The sequence below is a fragment of the Watersipora subatra genome, chromosome 11 (assembly GCF_963576615.1).
Source record: "Watersipora subatra chromosome 11, tzWatSuba1.1, whole genome shotgun sequence".
In the NCBI taxonomy this organism is placed as follows: Eukaryota; Metazoa; Bryozoa; class Gymnolaemata; order Cheilostomatida; family Watersiporidae; genus Watersipora; species Watersipora subatra.
In genome coordinates, this window is record NC_088718.1 from 36,253,891 (window position 1) to 36,279,020 (window position 25,130).

The 25,130-nt window shown below is 32.3% G+C and overlaps 2 long non-coding RNA genes across 2 annotated transcripts; both read left to right on the forward strand.

Moving 5' to 3' along the window:
* The first annotated feature begins 12,434 nt into the window (after positions 1 to 12,434).
* LOC137408587 (uncharacterized) lies at positions 12,435 to 14,792 on the forward strand. Its single transcript, XR_010980100.1, has 3 exons — positions 12,435 to 12,494; positions 13,459 to 13,541; positions 14,239 to 14,792. It is a non-coding gene; the product is annotated as an uncharacterized lncRNA (long non-coding RNA).
* Positions 14,793 to 21,619: 6,827 nt separating this feature from the next.
* LOC137408657 (uncharacterized) lies at positions 21,620 to 22,959 on the forward strand. The gene is made up of 2 exons (XR_010980107.1): positions 21,620 to 21,720; positions 22,415 to 22,959. It is a non-coding gene; the product is annotated as an uncharacterized lncRNA (long non-coding RNA).
* The last annotated feature ends 2,171 nt before the right edge of the window (positions 22,960 to 25,130 follow it).

The window sequence follows — 25,130 nt, forward strand, 5'->3', positions numbered from 1 at the left end:
AAAATGTGATAACCGATTGCAATGAATTATGTAATCCATGACGAGATGAAATCCAATCGTGATGAGATTTTTCTTTCTACTGTTTATTGAATTTGAGAAATGTCTGGCATTTTAACAAAGAATGTGCAACAGACAAAGCCTTCCATAGCATATAACAAATGCATCAAACAGTGGACTTCTAATATATTCTCAAAAAGTCAATAATGCATGGTGAGTCCAAACCTTTATCCAGCACTGTAGCTAGTCATGAGAATCAATTAAGGTAGATATATAAAGTATCTACGGCTACTGCCAGCGGAAACAACAGCCTCCAACTGCACAATACTGAAAAAAGACTAAATACCTAACTGATATGGATCCAAGCAATTAGCCCCGTGTTAAAAATGATCCAGATTTGGGTCTACAGATATTATTGGTTAATTTGGCAAACTGCTCATGGCGTAAGAAAAATATATTTTTGTATTTCTATTCACTTTTTAATAGCTAATTCTTGCCAGTTTATCAACTAAAAGAGCGGTAGGGTACCAAATTACTAATTACTCAGCTAAAAACATGCTAAAAGTGGTGAGCTGCCGTCAAACCCCTTCTCTCTCACCTGCTGACACAATAATAGCGTGTGGCAGCCGGACTACTATGCTAGGGTAGATTTTTTCTCAAAGGATAATTATGGTTCCGGCTTAGCGTTCATTTTGATATTTGGCTTGGATATGTTGTAGTGGATGCCACTTGAAGCTATGCATTGTTTACATGCACTTTCTTTAATTTGTTAGTCAGTGCAATTTATCATGTTAGCGTAGTACAAAGAGAACATGGATTACATTTTGTACCAAAAATTGATTGATAATATCTGGTAGTCTACAGCAAAGTCGCATATATACTGTAGCCTCAGCCGTGGGATATTAATTCATCCAAGTGTTGGCATCACAAGGTGAAAATGACATATAGCGGGTATAGAAATTCATGGTAATTATCAAATGCAAACACCCCCTGGTAAAAATCATCAAAGTTTTATATACGTGCTGTACATATTAAAAATTATAAACCGAATAGTATGTTAACCTTACTCACTATAGTTACCTACAGTTTCTTTAGTGTATTTACTAGTTGTGATCTGCAATAAAATATAATGTAACATTACAGAATACTATGTGCAGTACGTACCATAAGAAGTTCTTACCTTTGAGGCAGATGTATAACATAAACATTTAATTTAGCTTGAATGTTTTTAGCAGAGATGTTTTAAGGCTTTAAAATGACTCGATTCTATCCAGTTCTCATCAAAAAATTAGTAATTCATTTCTCAAATCTTTTGCATCATAAATCAGGTAAGAGTTGATTCATTTCAAACCAATAAACAAAACATGACATTTTAATTCTCAATTCTTTAGCTACCCTAACTTTCAGTGAATCAATTCAATTCAACTCAGATTTTTAGACAAATTAAATTCCCTATCAATTCCCCATCTGCCCACTAGCTACTCTGTTCAGCCTTTGCTCTGAATAGGAGTTGCTCACCCACACAAATGTTGTTAGGTAACTCTATGCAAAAGAAGCTTAGAAATAAAATAAACATTGATTGCTGCAGTTTGAGTTTATCATATATCATAGGAAAAATTCTAAAGTGCTTCGTGGTTACATTTACAAAATATAAGTTTTGTTAAAATTGCTGCGATCATCATCATTCTATGGGGCCCATGATGTTGCCCCATGACTAAATACACACTTAATCAGGGCACTTATTGCAGGTGGAGTGCATAGTCTCTTTAATTTCAGCCAACTTGAGAATATGCCTTTTGTGTTTATTCCAACACTCTATGCAGGTACCTGTGTAAAGGCTTTCAGTGATGACAATCAAATAGCTTCAAATCGACTCAACACACTTAATTGGGACACTTATTGCAGGCGGAGTGCATAGTCTCTTTAATTTAAGCCAACTCGAGAATATGCCTTTTGTGTTTATTCCAACACTCTATGCAGGTTAGGTGCAAAAGTTTTCAGTAATGGCAATCGAATAGCTTCAAATTGAATCAAGCTTTTTACAGTTTGTCCACAATGCGTATTGAACAGCACCGGAGCATGAAATTTTTCATTTATAGAAACTAGCTACCAGATTTGCATCATCACCAACACTCAAGTGATATCACATCGGGTTAGTAAACACATTACTACACATAGCTTACACCAAACTAACAATTTTTTTCAGGGCGTTTCAGGAATGTTCTAATAAACCCAAAAAAAAGTTTTGTTGTAACGTTGCCACAAGGTTATTAAAAGACACCTATTCTTAGCATATAAGAAAGAATATTTTGCCAAAATGTTGTGCAAAAATATTATTGTAACATTCTGTGGAACAATAGTAACATGAATAAACTTCGCGAACTGTATCTTAACATTGTTAGAGAACATCGTTATTGAATGTCCCAGCAATGTTCCAAGAGAGTTACTTTGGGATGTCTGAGCATAAACATACATATACCTTTTTATATACATTGTTTGTACCTTTGAATGAATGTTCCAGCAATGTTACAGAAATATTACTTCAGAATATTTGGGTGTAAACATTCATATAAGATTGGCTTACAATGTAGTTGGAACATAATTGTGCGACATAATTTTCACATCCTATTAAATGCCTCGGTAATGTTACAGAAAAGCTATTTTTTTAATGTTTGAGAAAGCCAATGTTATATGGATGTCTACACTCAAACATTCCAAACTAACGTTCTTGAAACATTGCTGGGGCTCTCAATAGCAACTTTCTTTAACAATGTTACGATAATGTTAGCAGAGTTTATTCATGTAGCATTCCACAGGACGTTACTATAATATTTTTGCAAAAATGTAATATATCTGCAATATATCTCTACTACATTGTTGGAACATAATACAATAATGAACATCAGATCACATTTGTCAAATATTAGGAAAAACTTTGCTTGGAATGTTATTTTACACATAATGTTACAGAAGTTCTCAGGAATGCCATTGTTAGTTAGACAAGTATGGCAGCAAAAGCAACAACTACTAAAACAATCGTTTATGCCAGCTGAGATATACAAACAACCAGAATAGAATAATACAGGTGAGTTTACCTTCATGTGTACTTCATGTGTGATATTTAAGTATTTCACCCGCTAAGCCAAAATAATACACTGAAGAAATAATGGTTCTCAGCTTCTGTTTGATGAAGAGGCCTACTCTATGCTCTTCTAGATTATTGACTACAACGAGTGCCATAGGTTGAGCAGAATGTGGCACCCATTTTTCTAAAATCAAATGCAAGTTAGCAAAAGCTATTATTGGGTGAAAAAATTGAAAGCGTAGTAGGTAAACTGCATGCAGCAAATTGAAATAGTGTGTCATAGGTAGTGCATACGTACATACATGCGTATGCGGAAACCTTCTTATAGACATAAGCACATACATACATACACACATACGTACATACAAACATATGTACACACATATGTAGACACACATACATACATATGTACACACATATGTAGACACATACGTACATACCTACACACATATGTAGATACATACATACATGTGTACACACATGCATGCATACCTATGTACATGCATACATGTGTACCCATGTACATACATATGTATGTATGTACATACATATGTACATATGTATGTACATATGTATTTATGTATGTATGTAGATATGTATGTACATATGTATTTAGGTATGTATGTATGTGCGTACATACATACAAAGACATGTACGTGCATACATACATACACATGTACATACATATGTACATACATACATACTTTCATATATTTCACCTACATATATTATACATACATTTGTTATACATAACATATGTTATACATATATACATGTTCTACAAGTTATAAACGTTATATATGTTATACAAATATGAGTCATACATAAATTTGTATACAGAGCCTAATTAGTTTTTATTGTATCGTTATTAATGAAAAAATTTATTTATCAATTTATTCAATTATTTGTTCGTAACAGAAGATTTGAGCATTTATTATAATAATTATTATTTATTTATTAACTAATAATAGTAGCAAATGTCAAGTGACAAATAAATGTTGTAAATAACAAATGAATATATTATGATAACAACAATCAATCATTTAGATAAAAGTTAGTTGGTGATAGTTTGAGATACAACAAAAATGGAGATCTTAAGATAGATCAAAAATAATTAAAGATAATGTTCACTCTCATTCATTTAATACATTTAGGCTCCTTTGTCTATTTAATATTTAATATAGTACAATAACTACCTAAACAAATAATAACTTACTTACCACTGCGAGCTGAAGAAAAGGTGGCATCATAGCTAGCGCTAGTCCTATTAGTAGTGTCCATCATATCTATAATATGATTATAATAATACTGTAAAAATGAATAGAAGTTGTTTTTAGGAAATTGATAAAATATATTTAATAAATATTCAATAAATTAGTGCAGCCATTAAACTAGTAAAAATGCTTATCCAGTGAGAGAAAGTCTTGCCAATCACCCACAAAACTCAAAACAACTAGACCAGTTAGCTACATGTAGGTACAACTTACCCCTGAGTGATAACTTTGGGAAAAAATGTAGGACGTTGTCTGATGCTTGAATGAGGTGTAGAATTTTACATTTATTCAGATGACCATCAAAACAGCATAGCTAAACTTGTTGCCGGTAGACAGACAAACCATAGAACTAAACCATATTATTGTGTGGTACATAAATAATAATACTACATGTTATTGACAAATCAAGCATATGCAGTGAGCTTTATGGAAAGGATAAACACGTTTGGCTGGAAATACTAGACTGCACTTACATTTAACTGATTGGTTTAACAGGATATCACTGTCTATGGTAGGTGTTCCGTCAACACAGTAATAAATTAGTAATCATAGAGATACTGAGATGGTAATAATAAAGAGAGGCATTGACTCAATTCTTTCTGCTTATTGAAAAATAAAAAATCAATTCAATTAATCTACGGATACTGTAAAAAACTAATTAAATTTTCACTGGTAGAATACGCTAAGCCATTTTGGTTCTACATTAAGTAAAAGATACCAGAGAACCTATTCAATCTAAATTTGCTTGCAAACTGAGCCGTAAGGCTTGCTCGAGCAATCATGCTAACTCTAGTGTCCGTCCCTGAAATTTACCTTACTAAACAAACACTAAGAGCTGAGTTTTTGTATGTATTTTACTGAATTTTAACTTTGTTTTCGTTTAAAATTTGATTGCCTATCTTTTTCCGGATTCAGATTTAGAGTTTCAGAGAGAGAGAGAGGGAGATAGGGAGAGAGGGGGAATAGGAAGAGGGGGAGAGGGGGAGAGGGGAGAGGGGGAGAGGGGGAGAGGGGGAGAGGGGGAGAGGGGAAGAGGGGAAGAGGGGGAGAGGGGGAGAGGGGGAGAGGGGGAGAGGGGGAGAGGGGGAGAGGGGGAGAGGGAGAGAGGGAGAGAGGGAGAGAGGGAGAGAGGGAGAGAGGGAGAGGAAGAGAGAGAGAGAGAGCGCGCGCGAGCGAACATTGCATCCCTTTCAGGTATTGTGAGAAAGATTTCGGCAAAAAGCATTTTCGCATTTTCATTATTCCAACGTATTTAGCATATCTACTTCCAAATTTGAGTTTTTGAGAAAATTTGGTTGATGTCGTATGGCAAAACAAATGTTGCATTGCAGGGAGAAGAAAAAACATTGTGTTCCACATCGTAAGACAAAAAAATTGAATATCGAAAGTTATGCACTGTACTGTCCTTTGTATAGCGTTACAGCTTTTAAAAGGTGTGCATTTAAATTCAGATTTTTAAAAGTTAAAAAGGCATGCACAGCCTCCGACTAGTTGATATGCATTTTTGTTTTAATTTGTTATTTATTCGTTAATATTACCAACACTTTTATACAGGATCATATTATTCATAGAGTTATATTTCGTTAAAGTGATTCCTTCCTGTATTTTCGCAGGCTATTTTATTAATGGAGGAACACACACATGAATAAATTAATTTGTTAATCCAGCTAGCAATAGAATGCAAAGCCTTCACATGAGCATAGCACAGGTTTAATTTTCTATTGGTTACCTTTATTCTACAAGTAAACGTACCTGCTAATCGGATCGTATATATTCCAATACTTCTAAATTGGAATCATTTGTCAATATCCTCAACTTCGATACTAAAAGATGTTGGAGACACTTTCACAATTAAAATTGCCAAGTATGAATTTTGAGATGACGATTCTATGCTGTATTTTGAAGAAATCGTAACAAGCTTGAGTAATTTTGTAAAAATTTGTGAATTATCGGCAACTAGTCGAATGCTGGGCATTGCCCGAGTAAGAAAATTTTTTTTGTACAGAAATTCTACTTTTTATTTGACATATAGAAAACTCACCATCATAACTTTTAAACTTCATATTATGAGAAAAATGTTTTGTGCAGCTCAAATAAATTAGGAAAAAAACTAAAGCAACTGTAAAGGCACTTAAATGGGGAACATATAGCAAGTAAGGGCTAGATGAAGAATGTTTTGCTGCAACAGCTCTAATAAAAAGTGATTTGATATTGATACAATCAAAACAAACTGATAAAACAAAATAAAAATCATGAATATGTTGAGTTAATGATAACAATGAGTACATAGTATTATGCGTATAAAAAAGGTTACTGTCGCAGCAGAAGTTATCCATCAAAATACAAATACAACCATACTGGTACCTCTCGATACCGGTACAAATTTCAAAATGAGATATTGAAATCCCATACATCGAGAAGATACAGAGATAGAAAAAATATAGAAGCCATTCTTACTTGAGAATTTCCATGTGAACATTTTTTAGTTTTATAATTTCCAGTGATTACCCTTTGTTATACCAGGAAATTAGAGATTCAAAATTGTCATTACAGTTGCATTGTAACAGAACATTTGAAATTGAAACTGCCATGAATAGTGGATTTTGAAATGGGTATTAAAAAATTTCAAAAGAAGAACAAGCGCCAAGGTAATATTAGCTCATAATAAAATGGACATATGCAGCTTTAACTACAATAAGAAGTCCGCAGTTAAGCCTAAGATGCTAAGTGCTGCTTAGCCTTGTGGTTACGCGCACATGTTTTCATACTTTTAATTGCAATCGTTGCGAGTTCAATTTCAGTATAATACATGTTTTTTATTCTCAGATATTAATTGCTATAGCTGAACACAGCAAAGGCAGAAGACAAATGACCAGCAAAAACTAAACATTGAGATTTGTATGTATAGAGGGCAAAACTCTATGGCAAAACTCTATGGGCAAAACCCGGCGAGAGTTACAGAAGAGTTTTAAACTTAGCTACGACTACTCATGACAACTAAATTTTAATTTAATGGTTTACTCGCCACAAAATTAACATTACAGTTATTTGGTATTAAAAGAAGGTTCAGCATGTTTTACTCTGTTGTAGTGTAGGTGCAAAATATGTGGAAATGTGATTACAAGCTCTTAAAAGCTCAAAAATAAACAGTTAACGTCAGCCATCACCAAAACGGTGTAGGCTGGAATCAATTTATTTCTCTGACGTACTCAAGCAATGGTTATAGTTTTGACAGGTGAAGTTATCACGTGAATTGAAAGGCCAATAAAAAGCTCAATATAAAACGTCTCGTAGCACTAGTTTATGACAAGCACTTTGGGATTTTTCCCAAAAAGCCTGTATCAAATATAGATGCTCGGTACTTTATAGTTTTGTTTCGGCTTGGACTAATCATCTAGTCGTAATCTGATCATGTGACCCATAATTCCTGCCATACCGCGCAAATAATTTTTGCAGCATTTTTTGACAATTACAGATGACCAACAAGCTTCTCATGCTTATCAGAGAATGATATGCACTCCTTAGAGCTAAGGTTAAAAAATTAAACGAATTGGTACGGTGGGTTTTGAGATATCAGTGCTCAAAATGACAGCATTACAAAGATGATGAAATATGACAAGAGGCATGTAAAGACGTAAGGTCAATAGACATGGTTTTGTTGAATGCAAGAATAATATTTGTGAAAATATTTCGATGAATAAGGTTGCATCAAAGTGTAAACAGAAGCCATCTTGTTCAGTTACGCCCCATTTGAGCCATTTTTGAAAGATATTCTAATCTACGGCGGTTTTGTGTGGCTGCGATCAACTGTTCGTTTTTGAGCTTTCGAGAGCTTGTAATCATATTTCCACATATTTGGCACCAAGAACACAACAGATTAAGACATGGTGAATCTTTTGATACCAATTAACTGTAATGTAAATTTTGATGCAAATAAAGCTTTAAGGTAGTAGTTATTCTCTCTTTTTAAACAAGCCAGCAACTCTAATTATTTGCTGGTTACAATAATAATTAAGTCACAATTATTATTTAAGAGATGCTAAAAATACCATTTGTGATTAGCTGATAGCTAAGAAACATTAAGGAACACTATTTTTTATTAGCTGATAATTGAGAGACGTTAATGAACACCAGTTGTGATTAGCTGATAGGTGACCCTGAGGACCTGGAATGATTTCTAAATGTTCATGAGTTTTTGCCAATGAGTCAGATTGGTTAATTATTTTATTGATAGAATCTCCATTGCTGTTAACTACTCAGCTGACATCAGCAGAAAAAGCTCACACCATAGAGTGACATTTGCTTTTATCAATGCATTCGTTTGAACTAATAAATATATGCATGACAAGAAACCAGAACATCAGCAGATTTGTATACCAAAACCTATTTTGTTCTAGGCACGCAGATTGAGCAGACAGCCAGGCATATACAAACATCATTGGAGCAAAACTAATGGTAACTTAGAGGTGACATGTTATGCTGAAAATTTCAAAAACGAATTGACACTCAGTTCAAAATAGCTGAATTCATGATTTGTGTAAATTTATGTGACACATATTATGTGATTTTTGGAAAAAATAGCAAATAAATTTTACATAATGCCAAATATTTGCTCACAACAAGCTAATTTTATATGTTGATAAACACATTAGTGGTCTTGATAGAGATTTGTTTACAAGAAATTATAGTTTTTGCAACATTCTAGTTTCTACATTTTCATATTTGTGACTTTGACTTTGCACCTTCACTTGCTTACTTAGCCAGTACTAGCAGCACTACATGTATGTTTATTTTGATGATGAGCTATCAAATGACATATTACCACGGTAACTTAACAAGTTAACATAATGCGTGCCGTCTTCAGGAAATTGGAAGCTGTTTGATTTTTAGTAACTTTTGTTGGTTTTTTTTCCTCTGTCGAGGTTAAAGAGCAAGCTAAACTTTTTCAACATAATATCTCATTATAAGTGAGTACAGAACAACAAAGAAAAACTATTAAAAACTTTAACAAAAGTATAGCAGCGGTTTTTATAAACAAAAGAATAATGAAAAAGTTTCTATCAGCTGATGAGGTACATTCGAAAAATCAATTTACTGATTGATTTTGATGAACGGTAATTACAAAGAACCAATTCATTGTATAAAATTTAGATTATCTGTACTTGCTACACATTTGTGGCTGTTTGTCAACTTCAGTGCTCCAAAAACCTCTAAGTTTAAGGATTTCTAGAAGTGGTTGCAAATTTCTTATCCTTTTGTGTATAAAAATGAGTTTCAATAAAAAAATATGACAACAACTTATGTGTAGATTCTAAACTAAGATTTTTTAAAATCAAAAATATTAAAAGAGGCTGTAATTTCCATTAAGGAATTTTTTTCAAGAAAAGTTTTGTTTCCAAGTTGTTGCAAATCACACCTTTTTTAAAAGAAGTATATTTAGTTTACAAAGGATTTTTCTTTCCCAAAAACATTTTTCTTCTTTTTATAGTACTGTAGTTTGACATGTAGAAATTAGCATATACATATAAAATATTTATTACTTGAAAATATCTATGTTTACCCTAAACTTTCTAGTTGATTCCCGAGTAACCCTTGCTGATAACGAACATAGTGGAAGTAATATTACCCTTGTCTTTGCACTATTGTTCTTTTTTGAGGAAACAGCTGGAAAGGGGATGTTGTATTTCAACTACTGAATTAAAAACAGCAGAAAAAAATATTTGGTTAAATGCATGAATTATAAATATTCTTCTTACTGCAAATGAAAAAAAGCATCAAGTGTGCTGTCTTGCGACAACCAGTTTATCTTTGTGTTGTATTAACGACTTCACGAAATCGTTAATATTTCAGGGTCCATCACTACTCACATGGGATTATGAAATCCAACTCTGTACTGCAATCAGCTGAAATGCAAAAATTATTCATATCTTTCTGGAATGAAAAAAATAATCGATATCATGAAATCGTCAATTTCGCGAAATCAAAATACTAATTTTGGTTTTACAAAATCAAAATACTAATTCTGATTTTATGAAATCAAAATTGATAATCACATCGATAAGTCCTCCTTCTATTCTTTGTCTTTACCTCTCTCTAGATAGAAGAGTAAATGGTTGGTCATCAGCTGATAAATTTAATATTGCTCATAGTGTACTGTAATCAATCTTTAACAGTCTGTCAAGTTAAATGAGAGGACAATTACCCTTTTCTAAAAGACAATTTTGTATTTTAAGTATTCAAGGTTAAGAATTGTATGGACGATTATGAGCTTAAATAGTTCCTTTTAACTATATAAACATTTTATGACCTTGACCTTGCAAAAGAAGTGAAGAATTTTGATTTGTGAGATGGTTGCTAGGGAAAATATCAAAATGGTGCTAGAAGAGTTGAACGTCAAGTGAAAATGCCCAGCTTATGATTTGTTACACGCTTACACTCTGGAAGTCTAATGTATGTGAGAGACCTTCAGGTGCTCTGATAAATCACAGGGACTAACTATTTGGGCCGAGCAGTGTATTGATCTGCCAGGCCAAATCTTGCTATTGTGAGCCTTATTGAAAATAGTGTTTTACCATAGTCTCCATCTTTGAATTTACACAGATTGGTTTTAGCTCTTTTATAGTACATATTAGCAGTGGTTTATACAAATATTAGCGCTTCAACTTCAAATAATAGCATATAATCTTACCAACATCACAGGAAATTTATTAGTGATTATATACACGTTTGTGGTGATATAGAATACTTAACTACTCTAAATCAGGTTTCTTGTTGATTTTATATTTCAGCGCTTCATTGATCTACCCATAAATCAAATTACATCAGTACCAGATGTAAACTGGTGCTATTTCTGTTCAATGATGTAGCATCAACAGATGTTTGTTAAATTTTTGTGTTCAATTTTTTTGCTTTTTTGTCTTTTAGATCAGATTGATCATGCTATTAGTTTACTAACAGGTGGTTAAAACTTCATTTTAATTACCTTCTCCTTGATTTATTGACTTAATTTTTTTTAATAATCAATAGCATTTGATGAGGAAATTTAATCTTAAGCTTTTAGTTTATTTTACCTTTATTTTAGGTTCATACCATGGCATGAAAATAAACAGGTTCATTGGGTTATAACCAAGCATAAACAATGATAATAACTTGCAGAAGGTACACACTTGCAAAATTTGATGAATAACTGCCATAAAATCTCTGTTTGACTGCTATGATGCTGTGTGTTTTAACCCTTTTCCTATAGTGGCATTCTATTAGATGTGACATTTAAATAGAAGGTGGCCGTGTATTTTTTGAATCGCTGGTCAACACTTTGGGAAGATAATTTTAGCTCTTTTTTACGGGCAAATCAATAATAATCTTGCTTATATTTTGCACGCTCCTTTCTGCCGGGCAACATTAACAACGCCGATGTCAACAATTTTGCTAAAAAGCTTTCAATATAGATTTATGGTGAAATATTAGCTCCAGCTAAACAAAGAACTGCTTTAAGTAAACTTAATTATACCAATACAATTAATTTTCATTTTTATGGTATCACTTTCAATGTATTAAAAAGAATACTGAATAAAAAAACGGAATTCGATACGCCGTAATAACGAATGCTACAATATTTGCCGTTCCTAAGGAGTATTTTCATCAGTCATCCAAATGTTTCAAAGTTTTCATATCAGGTTGTAAACCACTTTTACTAATGAAGCTAAAGACAATTTTACTTTGAATCAGAGTGTGGTTTCGGGGATCATGATAATCAATCTGCTCAGGCACACTGTCACTTGAACCATGGTAACAATGAAAATATTAATTGTTTTTAATGTAATCCAGTCAATATTACATCATTTTGTAAAAAATTTCTTACTGATCACTTTCTATTTTAGGTTCATAAAAACCAAATATGCAGAATAGAAAAAAGATGATCTACTAGAGGTACAGATCAATTAAAGGGGCCCACTGTATTTTAGAAAATCTTCCTCATTGGGAGGTTCTATGAAAGGTGGTGTTCAATTAGAGGTTTTACGGTAAACCAAACATCCTATTTCAATCACTCATTCCCATTGGTCACATGGTGGTATATAAAACAAGTCTTGACTGGCATGAATTATTGCAGCTGGTGGTATTCTTGTCAAAATTGTATGGTAAGTAAGAAAGTTTGTACAAGTTTGCTATATTAAGCTAAAAAATTGGATTTAAGTTGTTTTTTATTATGTTAGGGGTGCGACAACACAAGATTACACTATGGGATGCGAAATAATACATACAAAAATTTTCATCTAAATCGGTAATTTATGGTGAAAGGTATTTCATTGGCTTAGAGTTTAATGATATGGGATAAATATATCTTAGTTGCAGCAAGGCTATGCTATAACAGCTTATTCGGCAAGCCAAACACATTGATATACTGTACTTTAGGATCTTGACACATAAAACCTTTTGAAACCTAAATAGTTGTAGCAAGAAGACTATTATTAATGAAGTCAGTTGTATTGTTAGTGTACCGCTTTACATGTAATTGGTGGAGTTTTTAAACAATATAATTCTAGTTCAGTGCAACTGCAAATTAATAAAGCTTACGAATTCTTCTTTTACGGTGTTTTATTATACTTGTTTTATTTTTGAAAATGATGTATTTAAATTTTTTGTTGTGTTTTAGAAATGTGATGGCAACATAATCTTGAACTATTTTGTTATATATACTAATGTATAGGACTAATTCTACACAGAAATAGGAAGTGATTTTAATCTATTTGCTGAATCACAGACTAAAAATTATCAACTCTGACACAGGCTATGTAATAAATGAGTGAATCCAAGATTATTCATTTTTACCTGATAATATTTTCTAATAAACTTGCTTTACCTTGGCTTTGCAACATGTTGATGCATCAGCCAATAATTTGCTTTGTTTCAGGGATGGTCGCAATTAAATCATAGATGTGTTTTAACAGAGCTGAGTGAAATAGATTGTTTATATTCCTTGTGAAATACATGTAACTGATAAATGTATAAGAGATTGGTGGTCTTTCAGTTTCAGCTGTAAAGAGAAATCACTAATGAAATGACAGAAATTAGATAACCACTAGATGATTTTGCTATTTCTAGAACTGAAGTCTGAAGGAAACTGCTTACCATCATGAACTGTATTGCTCTCGCTGGTGTATTATGCAGTTTAATAGTACTTTCAAGTAAGTTGGATAATGCTCTCAAAGTATTCAATAGATGCTCTTTCAGGTTTATATTGAAGTACTGAAATAAATGAACACATATTAAATTTAAATTATAACACCTCTTTATGATGGTTTATCTTGTTGAATTTTTCCATCCATAAACTATTTTACTCGAACTAAGATATTTTGCTCATTGAACAACCTAATTGTTTATTTTAATTCTGGAAATGTATAACGCAAACATTAAAATTAGAAAATTTGCTTAAAATCATGCCAAAAGATTAGAACCTGATTCTTTATACCTGAAATAATTTCCAGTATTTTTTTTCTAAAGAAATGATTTTAAACCAATTATTTAGCTGGTTGTCAAAGTCTTACCAGTGAAATGTGAATGCTGTGCATCCACTTTCATTTCAGATCATTTAATTGTGGTAGTGTATTTTACTACATGCTGAATATTCATTTTACATTTTGAGAGTTTGTCAAATATAGAGCCCCTAATTAAATGAAATATCTAGTTTACAACATACAATTTAGAATTAAGGTAATCTTCATTTACTTTTATAACAGGGCAGTACCATAATGAAAATAAATTTATTTTGTTTGTTTAAGAATGACTATAGTTTTAAACTTTCACTTTATTTACAGTTCAACAAATCTTTTAATAATTTATATTAATTCAGTTTACGATTACCAACAATTTTTAATATTTCAGGTGTAGAGGAAGTTCAATCACAACCTTGTGGCCTTTGTGAAGCACACGATGCGGATAATGGAGAGTGTGTTCACTGTGAAGAGTGGTGCGATAGAATTGGCTGTGAAGATTATGGATGCAATGCGGCTCCAAACCATTGCAGATGCAAATTGTGCCCAACCGATGATTGTCGAAAAGCATGCAAAAGACGAGGCTGTAAGACAGGCGTATCCAGTGGAGATGACCAATGCGCCTGCAGAAAATGCCCCTTCTTTGAATAAAAGATTTAGAACTTACCGTTCTATTTTGATTGAGTTGATTGTAAGGAAAGGTTGTTAACCAACCTCAAAATAAATGCGATACTGCATATTGTAAAGCTGTTTTATATACACTGTTTTTTTGTGTTGGTTGTAATAAATTTGGTTTGTTAGTATCACCTTCCGATGTTGCAATCAGTTTTTGTAAACTGTTGAAATTACTAACATTAATTTTTTAACAATAGATCTATCAACACGCATGCTTAGGTTTATGTATAACAAGTGAGATTAAATAAACCGTCATTATTGAGTAATGAACCTTTTAACCATAACGTCTTGCTAATCCATTTGAAAAGTTGCTTTATTGGCTTATTGCCAGAACAGAACAAGGAAAGCTTCAACACTTTGAGCATATTAAAATCAGCTAAAGTCTTCAACTGCCCATTTATGTGGTGCTATATTTTTGATGACGGTTCTGCAGATGAGTCCAAATCAATCAGTTATTGTCATCTGACATGACCATCTATTAACATATATTTTTTTATTATTTTAGTAGGAGAGATATGTTTATCATTTTGGTCATATCATATGAGAGCCATTTACCATATCTGAAGAGATATTTTTATCCTATTATTGGTTGTCATAAACAATTATCACACAATGAAAACCAACATTACAACATAACAACAGCATAACAAAACATTTTTAAACATGCGTAACTTTGCCACGCTTGACTAGAAAATTTTTTATTTGGTGACAAAAAGCTATTGAAATAAAAAAAGATTTTTCTGTTCACTCTTTTTGCTAACAAGCATAAAATATGTTTGTATATTCAATCAGCTAAAGATATATATATATATATATACATACAATGTGATGAATAAGTTTTAATTTTTGACAAAGTGTAACACCTTATGTTCAAGTTGAGCATGAAAAACCTTTTTGCTAGATATTTCTGCCTACATAGCCATACAAACAGGTTGCTTAGTTGAAGTAAAAAGATTTTACCACTCTCTGCTGCCAAAACAGCGCAGAACTCAACTTTTAAAATTTATATGCTAAAAATTTATTTTGTTTGGACAAAAACAACCTAAATATATCAGTTTTTTTCTTTTTGTGGCGTTTCCTACATATTGGTTGTTATTGGTATTAGCATATTCTGGTGCAGAAGTTATTGTGACCATCGACTCATGGGATTTTGGTACAGGAGCAATTGTGACTGGACGCCCTTCCTAACACCCTTAATGGTATTTTCATGATTCAAACCATTGACCTAGTAGTCTTATGACAGCACACTAAACACTTAACACCGCTTCCTTCCTGACTGTATTATTGATTGCCAAAAACATCCGAATATTTTTCAAACGTTACACAAAATATCAACTCATTTGAAAGAAAAATTTTGGGTATCACTGGGTTTGACATGATAAAATTTAATTGTGTCACATGAGCTTACTTTAAATTTTCATAATGCATAGTTGCTTATTTACATTTAGTTCAGAAACACAGAATTAGTTTTAATTCAAATTACTGGTATAAAGCTCAGCAAGACAAACTTTAGCTGCTCTACACAATGACTCTCTGTTTGCAAGCAATACTCATCTTGCCAAAACAACTTAACAAATCATTTATTCTATTGCCTCAATAAAAAGGATTGGAGCTTGCCTTCAAGGTTATGGAAAACAGTTAAAGGTAAATGAGGTCATGAGTAAAACTGAGTCGAGGGTAAAACAAAGGGATAAATGAGTCGACAAGATTTAGAAGCTGAAAAAAATGAAAGTTTAAGAATGTTATAATAGTAGGATGTAACAAATAAGCCAATAGTTGAGATAAACTACTCAATGCAAATTTGTGTTAACACACAAAATCTGTAGTTTAATTATTTGCTGGAATAAAAAAACTATATTCGCAGACATTCGAAGAAAACCAAAAGTCACCATAACTTGCTTGAAGATTGTCAGAAACTATTGCAAGAAACCAAGGCAGAACATTTATCCAGTAATTATTTAGTGAACCTATTTTACTCAAAATAATTTTGAGTTACACACTATTGAAACCAAGAAATTCAAACTCGAAACTGTTTAAAATCCTACACCACTTTATTTGTAGACTTATTTGTTCCGTAATTTAAAGTTGGAAAGATTGATCTTTATTTAGCCACTGGCCGGTGGTTGGGATAGTTGCAAAAAATCTTATAGTGGTCGTTTTGAAAAATCAATTCAGAATACAGTAAAAGAGTTGGAGCTGGCATCATCAGTTATATTGGCCTTAAACTGGCATCATCAGATATATTGGCCTTAAACTGGCATCATCAGATATATTGGCCTTAAAGATAAAAACTGTTGTGCTCATGTCTACCAGTCATTTATCTGTTGTTGCGTTTGTAAACTATGAGTATATGTGTATCAAGAAGAAAAATACCTTTTAAGTTCATGATTCACATGCGTTTTTCTACATGTTTTCATTTATCTATTTACCTATTTTGTTTATATAATCAGCTACTATAAAAAGTTTACTATGAAAAGTTCTAGATAAACTATTCTACCAACTTTTTTAGTTGCCAGACATATACATTCAGACTTTTTCAGTGTTAAAAGATTTGGTAAACGTCAATGTCTTTCAGATACATTTTGACATTGATCGTGGCTTATTGATATTTAAAAAAATTGTTTGTAGCATATCTCAAGTTTTGTGATATGCTACAAATGTTAGTGTATCATAATACTTGCTATAGGAATAATATAATAATATTAGCCAAGACATTGCAGCGTTTTTGTTGTGTATTGACTAGAAACAATTGAGCCTGAAGTGCAAATATCTTGGTAGGTGTCATCAAGTGCTACATTGAGGATTAGAGTGAAGTATGATGGTGCTTTTTATAGTTGACAAATGATTTATTTGAGAAGCGCACGAATTTTTTGAACATTTGTTAAAATATCTAAAATATTCAGTTCATGCAAGCTTGAAAATTGGATTACATTATGACCTTTACTTAATAACAATTTTTTGGCACTGATAATTATGTGAAGCTCTTTAACGATTAAAATTGCAATCGTAATGTATACAAGAAAACGCAAAAAAGTTGACTCTCAGTTAAAGATAGCTGATTTCATGATTTATGTAATTTTATGTGGCACATTTTATGTGATTTTTGAAAATTCTTAGCAAATAAATTTTACATTAAACTAGATATTTGCTCACCAGAAGCTAATTTGGTATGTTTATAAACACATTAGTGGTCTTGGTAAAGATTTGCTTACAAAAACTTAAGCTTTGTGCCACATTATATTTTCTAAATTTTCATACTTGAGGTATTTGCTCACCAGAAGCTAATTTGATATGTTTATAAACACATTAGTGGTCTTGGTAGATACTTTTATATAAGAACTTAGGCGTCTTGCACTATTCTAGTTTCTACATTTTCATATTTGTGACTTGGATTATGCACCTTCACAAATTTTCCTAGCAGTACTACGTTGCTAGGGTGTCAGGGTGGCCTAGTGGTAGTGTCTTTAACTGACAACCATGGGGTTGCTAGTTTGAGCCCTGCTTAATGCTGATCTGATAAAAAGCTCTCAGCAAGCTGCAACCCTAACTTGCTGGGTCTTTCGGGTCAGGATCATAACTTGGAGGCCCCGTGTATCACACTGACAATTTGGGTCCATTAAAGATCCACCTCTGTCCTTCGCACATTGGGCAAGTGAAATGGCTATCTGGCAAGTCAAACTGAATGTGTGGCAAAATGCATTCCTTCGTGTTAATCTGACAGTTCTAGAACAAGCTCTTGATAAGCGACCACCCAAGGTAGCCTATAAAAAACTAGTCCTAGCGGTGTTTTTCACTACTAGAGAACGTGAAAACATGAGAACACTACCAAGCATTGTCACTACATGACAGTGGCATACCATTGCATTTGCATGCACAGTGATCCTATACTAACCCATCTAAAAAATTTATATTCTCAGAATAATTCAAGAATGTTCTGAAAAATCCTAAAAAGTTTTCATTGTAACAATATCACAAGATAATTTGTAGACACCTTGTTAACATTCTGGCAACATTATGGCAAATGCATTGCTGGAAAGTATTTCCCACCACGTTCAAAGAACTTTGTGGGAAATACGTTGTCTCTGCCTCTCTCTAAATAAAAGAGTAAATGGTTGGTCAGGAGCTGACGTAGTCAATATTGTTCATAGTGAACTTTGATCAATCTTTAACAGTGCAGGAAATTGAATGAAAAAACAATTACACTTTTCTAAAAGGCAAGTATGAATTTTAAGCATTGCAAGGTTAAAGATTACATAGTCGATTATGAGGTTAGCTAGTGACCTTCGACTAAATCAACATTTTATGACCTTGACCTTGCAAAAGAAGTGAAGATTTTTTAATCGTGAGATAGTTGTCAGGAAAAATATCAAAATGGTGCTAGAAAGGTTGAAGGTCAAGGAAAAATGCCCAGCTTATAACTTGTTCCACACTTGCTCTCTGGCAGTGGAATATATGTGAGAGATCTTCAGGTGTACTGATAAATCACATAGACTAACAATTTAGGTCGAGTAGTGTTTTGATCTGCCAGGCCAAATCTTGCTATTGTGAGTCTTATTGAAAATTGTGTTTCACCATATTCTCCGTCTTTGAATTTACACAGATTGGTTTTAGCTCTTTTATAGACATATAAGCAGTAGTTTATGCAAATGTTAGCACTTTAACTTCAAATAACAGCAGATAATCTCACCAACATCACAGGAAATTTATTAGTGATTATATACACATTTGTGGTGATATAGAATAGTTTATTATCCTAAATCAAGTTTGTTGTTGATTTTATATTTCAGTCCTTCATTGATCTCCCCATAACTCAATGACACACCAACACCAGGTGTGAAATGGTGCTCTTTCTGCTTAATGTTTTAGCAACAACAGATGTTCGTTAAATCTTTTTTTCAACTTTTAGCTCATTTAGTTTTTTAGATCAGATTGATCATGCTATTAGTTTGCTAACAAGTAGTTAAAATATCATTTTAATTACCTTCTTTTTGAATTATTGACTTGGTATTTTCTCAATAATCAAGAACAGTATGAGAAGATCTAATCCTAAGCTTTCATTACATTTCAACTTTATTTTAGGTTTACACAGTGATGTAAATTAAACAGGCTCATTGGGTTATAACCAAGCATAAGCAACAGTCATAACTTGCTTTAGGTACACGCTTGTAAAATTTGATGGATAACTGCCGTAAAATCTGTTTGACTGCTCTGATGCTGTGTGTTTCAACCCTTTCCCTATAGTGGCATTCTATTATAAGTGATATTTAAATAAAAGGTGGCACTGTATATTTTGACTAGCTGGTTGGAATTTCTAGAAAAAAATTTTAGCTTTTTGGTAGGGGAGTCAATGATAATGTTGCCTATTATTAGCACACTCTTTTTGGGGGGGCGACATTGTCTTCGTCGATGTCAGCAATTTTGCTGAGCAGCTTTTTATAAACATTCATGTTGAAATATTAGCTCAAGTTCAAGAAAGAACTACTTAAAGTGCTGCAAGTCATACCAATGCAATTAATATTTATTTTTATGGTGTCGCTTTCAATGTATTGAAGAGAAGACCAAAAAACCTAAAAGTTAGAAAACAAAACTTTGTGCATCGTAACAATGGCTGCTACTACGTTGTATGCTGTTTTTGAAGACTATTCTCCTTATTAAAATGTTTGTCTTCATATCAGGTTATAAACTCTCCTTATGAATGTAACTAAAAACATTAGGTTAGACTTGGCCGTTAGTAGCTTTAAACCGAAATAGATGCTTTGGTGATCGTGATGAGCGATATACTCAGGCACACTGTCACTAAAGCCATAGTAATAATGAAAAAATAATTGTTATTAAAGTAATTAATTTTAGTCGCTATTAGACCATTTTTTAAACAAAAACTTTCACTGCTTACTCTGTATTTTTTGTTGATGAACACCAAATATGCTGAATGGCAAAGAGGTGATCTAATAAAAGTGGATTTCAATTAAATGGTGTTGCTGTATTTTTTAAATCTTTCCTTGCAATACGATTCTATTAAAGGTAGCATTTAATTAGAGGTTTTACGGTAAATCAAACATCCTATTTTAATCACTCATTCCTATTGGTCACATGGTGGTATATAAAACAAGTCTTGACTGACATGAATTATTGCAGCTGGTGGTGTTTTGTCATAGCTAGATGGTAAGTAGAAGTTTGTAAATTTTGCTATATTAACCTAAAAAATCGGACTCGAGTTTTTTGAAAATATCTCAGAGTTGTGAAAACACGATATTGAAAATATTTTATACAAAATAGTACATAATGAAAACTATCAATTAAATTAATATTTTTGGTGAAAAGTAGTTCAATAGCTTAGATTTTAATAAAAGTATATTCTAGTTAAAGCAAGGCTATGCTATAACAGCCTACCTAGTAGGCTAAACAAAATAATACATTGTATGTTAGGATCTTGCCACATAAAACTGTTTGAAAACCCAAATAGTTGTAAAAAAAATTTAATATCAATGAAATTAGTAGCATTGTTAGTGTACCGCTTAACATGTATTTGGTGGAGTTTTTTAAACCATATAATTCTAGTTCAGTGCAGCTGCAAATTAATAAAGCATACAAATGCTTCTTTTATGGTGTTGTATTATACTTGTTATATTTTTTGAGAAGATTGTATTTGAAATACTTTTTTGTTGTTTTAGAAATTTGAAGGCAACATACTCTTGAACTATTTTGCTATGTATACTGATGTATAGGACTAATTCTACGCAGGAATAGGAAGTGATTTTAATCTATTTACTGAATTACTGACTAAAAGTTATCAACTTTGACATAGGCTGTGTAATAAATAAATGTAAGCAAAATTATTCATTTTTAACCAGATAATACTTTCTAATAAACTTTCTTTACCTTGGCGTTGCGACATGTTGATGCATCAGCCAATAATTGGCTTTTTTTCAGCAATGGTCACAATTAAATGATAGATATGTTTTAATAGAGCTGAATGAGATAGATTAATTATATTCCTTGTAAAATAACTCATAAATGTATAAGAGATTAGTGGTCTTTCAGTTTCAGCTGTAAAAAGAAACCGCTAATGAATTGACAGAAATTAGATGACCACTAGATGATTTTGCTATTTCTAGAACTGAACCCTGAAGGAAACTGCTTACCATCATGAACTGTATTGCTCTCGCTGGTGTATTATGCAGCCTAATGGTGCTGTCAAGTAAGTTGGATGATGCTCTCAAATTATTCAATAGATGCTCTGTCATATTTGGATTAGATTACTGAAATAATTGAACGCAGTTTAAATTTAAATCATCAAAACTTTTTATGATAGTTTATCTTGTTCAATTTTTCCATCTACAAACTATTTTACACAAACTAAAATATTTTGTTCATTGAATAACCTGATTGTCTATTTTTTATTCCGAAAATGTATAACGCAAATATCAAAATTAGAAGATTTGCTTAAAATCATGCTTAAAGATTAGAACCTGACACTCTATAATTGAAATAACTTCTAGCTTTCTCTTCTAAAAACGATTTAAACAAATTATTTAGCTGGTATCAAAACCTCACCAATGAGATGTGAATCCTGTGCAGTCATTTTTGTTGCAGATCATTTAATTATTATAGTGTATTTTATTACATGCTAAATATTTATTTTACGTTTTGAGAGTTTATCAATTAGAGAGCATTTACATGTACTTAAATGGAATCTCTAGTTAAAAACATGCAACTTAAGATCAAGTTAATCATGATCTATTTTATACCAGGATAGTACCGAAATAAAAAATTCTTTTGGTTGTCCAATAACAATTATGGTTTGAAACTTTGACCTCATTAGTATTTTAACAAATATTTTAGTAACTTACTTTAATTCAGCTTACGGTTATCAACAATTTTTAATATTGTAGGTGTAGAGAAAGTTCAATCACAATCTTGTGATCCTTGTGAAGCATATGATGCAGATAATGGAGAGTGTGTTCACTGCGAAGAGTGGTGCAATAGAATTGGGTGTGGAGGTTATGCATGCATGTCGACTCTAGACAGTTGCAAATGCGAGATGTGCCCGCTTGAAGATTGTCGAGAAACATGCAAAAGACGAGACTGCAAGTCAGGAATACAAACTGGAGACCACTGCGGCTGCAGAAAATGCCCCTGGACTTAACCAGAGTATTAAATACTGTTTATTCGATTTTGATTAAGTTGATTGAAATCAAAGGTCGATAACCTCAATATGATGGCGATACTGCATATTGTAAAGCTGTTTTATATACACTATTTTTTGTGTTGGTTGCAATAAATTTGGTTTCTTAGTATCACTCTCTAATATTGCAATAAGTTTTTGTAAACTGTGGAAATTACTAACATTAAGTTTTTAACAATATATCTATCAACATGCATGTTTATGTTTATGTATAACAGGTGAGATTAAATAAACCGTCATTATTGAGTAATGGATTTTCTAACCATAAAGTCTTGCTAATCCATTCGAAAGGTTGCTCTATTGGCTTATTGCCAGAACAGAACAAGGATAGCTTCAACACTTTGAGCATATTGAAATCAGCTAAAGTTGTCAACTGCCCATCTATGTGGTGCTATATTTTTGAAGACTGTTTTGTAGACGAGCCCAAATCAATCAGTTATTGTCATCTGAAATGATCATCTATTGAGACATATTTTTATCATAGTAGTAGTTGTTATAGATAATCATCACTCTATGAAAACCAACATTACAGCATCCACCCAAACAGTCGCTAAACATTAGCGAATTTGCCCAGCTTGGCTAGAAAATTTTATATTTGATGACAAGAAGCTATTAGGAGAAAAACTAAAACATTCTTCTGTGGAACCTTCTTTGCTAACAAGCATAAAGTATATTTGTGTATTCAATCAGCTAAAGCTATATATATAGTATGTGATAAATAAGTTCCAAGGCTTGTCAAAATCTAACACCTTATGTTCAAGTTTGAGCATGAAAGATTTTTTGCAAGACATCTCTGCCTACCTAGCCATACAGACCAGTTGCTCAGTTGAAGTAAAAATATTTCATTGTTCTTTGGCGCTAAATCAGCGCAGCACTCAACATTTATAATTCGTATGTTAGAATATTTTTTTGTTTGGATGAGAAAAAACCTGACTATATAAACTTTTTTTGGCATTTCTCATGAATGTTATTGGAAATGGCATATTTTGGTGCAGAGTTTAATGTGACCATCTGCTCATGAGATTTTGGTACAATATCCATTGTGGCCTGATGCTTTTCTTAACACCCCTAATGGTCTTTTCATGATTAAAACTACTGACCTAGTAGTTTTATGACAGCACACTAATTACTTCACACCGCTCCCTTAGTGAATATATTATAAATTGCTGAAAGCATCTAAATATTTTATAAAAATTGCGCAAAATGTTAATTCATTTGAATGAAAATCTCTATGATTCCCTGTTTCAACATGATAAAACTCATTTGTGCAGCATGAGCTCATTTTACATTTTTATGATGCAGATTTGTGTGTTTACATTTATTCCTTCAATACAGGATCAATTTTAATTCAAATTACTGGTATAAAGCTCAGCTAGAAAGACTATCACTTCTACAAAATGGCTCTTGTTTTGTAGACAATACTCATCTTGCCAAAATAACTTAACAAATCATTTATTCTATTGTATCAATAAAAATGGTTGGAGCTTGCCTTCAAGATTATGGAAGACAGTTAAAGGTAAATGAGGTCATGAGTAAAACTTATTTAAGGGTAAAATAAAAGGATGAACGAGTCAACAAGATTTAGAAGCTCACAGATATGAAAGTTCAAAAATGTTATACTAGTAAAATGTAAAAAAATTACCCAATGGTTGAGATAAACTACTCGAAGCAAATTTGCGTAAACACACAAAATCTTTAGTTTAATAATTTGTATGAATAAACAACTGTATTCGCCGGCATACAAAGAAAATCAAAAGTCACCCTAACTTGCTTGAAGATAGTCAGAAACTTTTGCAAAAAACCAAAGCAGAACATTTATCCAGCAACTATTTAGTTTTATCAAGCTTGCTCAAAATTGTTATATGATATTGTGTAAACTATTTGGCAATCATATAGCGACGAAGTGCTCAAGGTGCTATAGGTAAGGAACTGAGTATGCTATTGATTGCCCCAGACAAACCAATTATTTAATTGCGTGGAAATGGTATTGCCTTATGTCAATTATTTTGGTACTTGCTCTATTAGAAGTTTTTTAAGCTTATAAGTGCTTAAATAGTCAATAAAAAACATCAATTCATCATCATTTCAATTTGCGTATTTAGAGTTTCATTGTTTTTCAAAAGAAGTTACTACATTTAACTGATACCTTCGCGCTATTTGTCATTGCTTTATTTTATTTTTACAGTTGAAAAAAAAACTTTTAACTGCTTTTAATGTTTGCATGCAAAGTCAATATATTGATTATAAACATAATCCAGCCACTTCAAGATTAGCTATATCAACTTCATGCTAGATAGGTTTTTGCAGCACCATATTAATAGCCTCTAAGATTTTATGACTCTGAATAGCTATATGCAATATTTCTGCAGAGGTTTAGCGGGTGCTCATCTCAAGCCAGTTCCTGCAAACCAATCCAGTGTCGG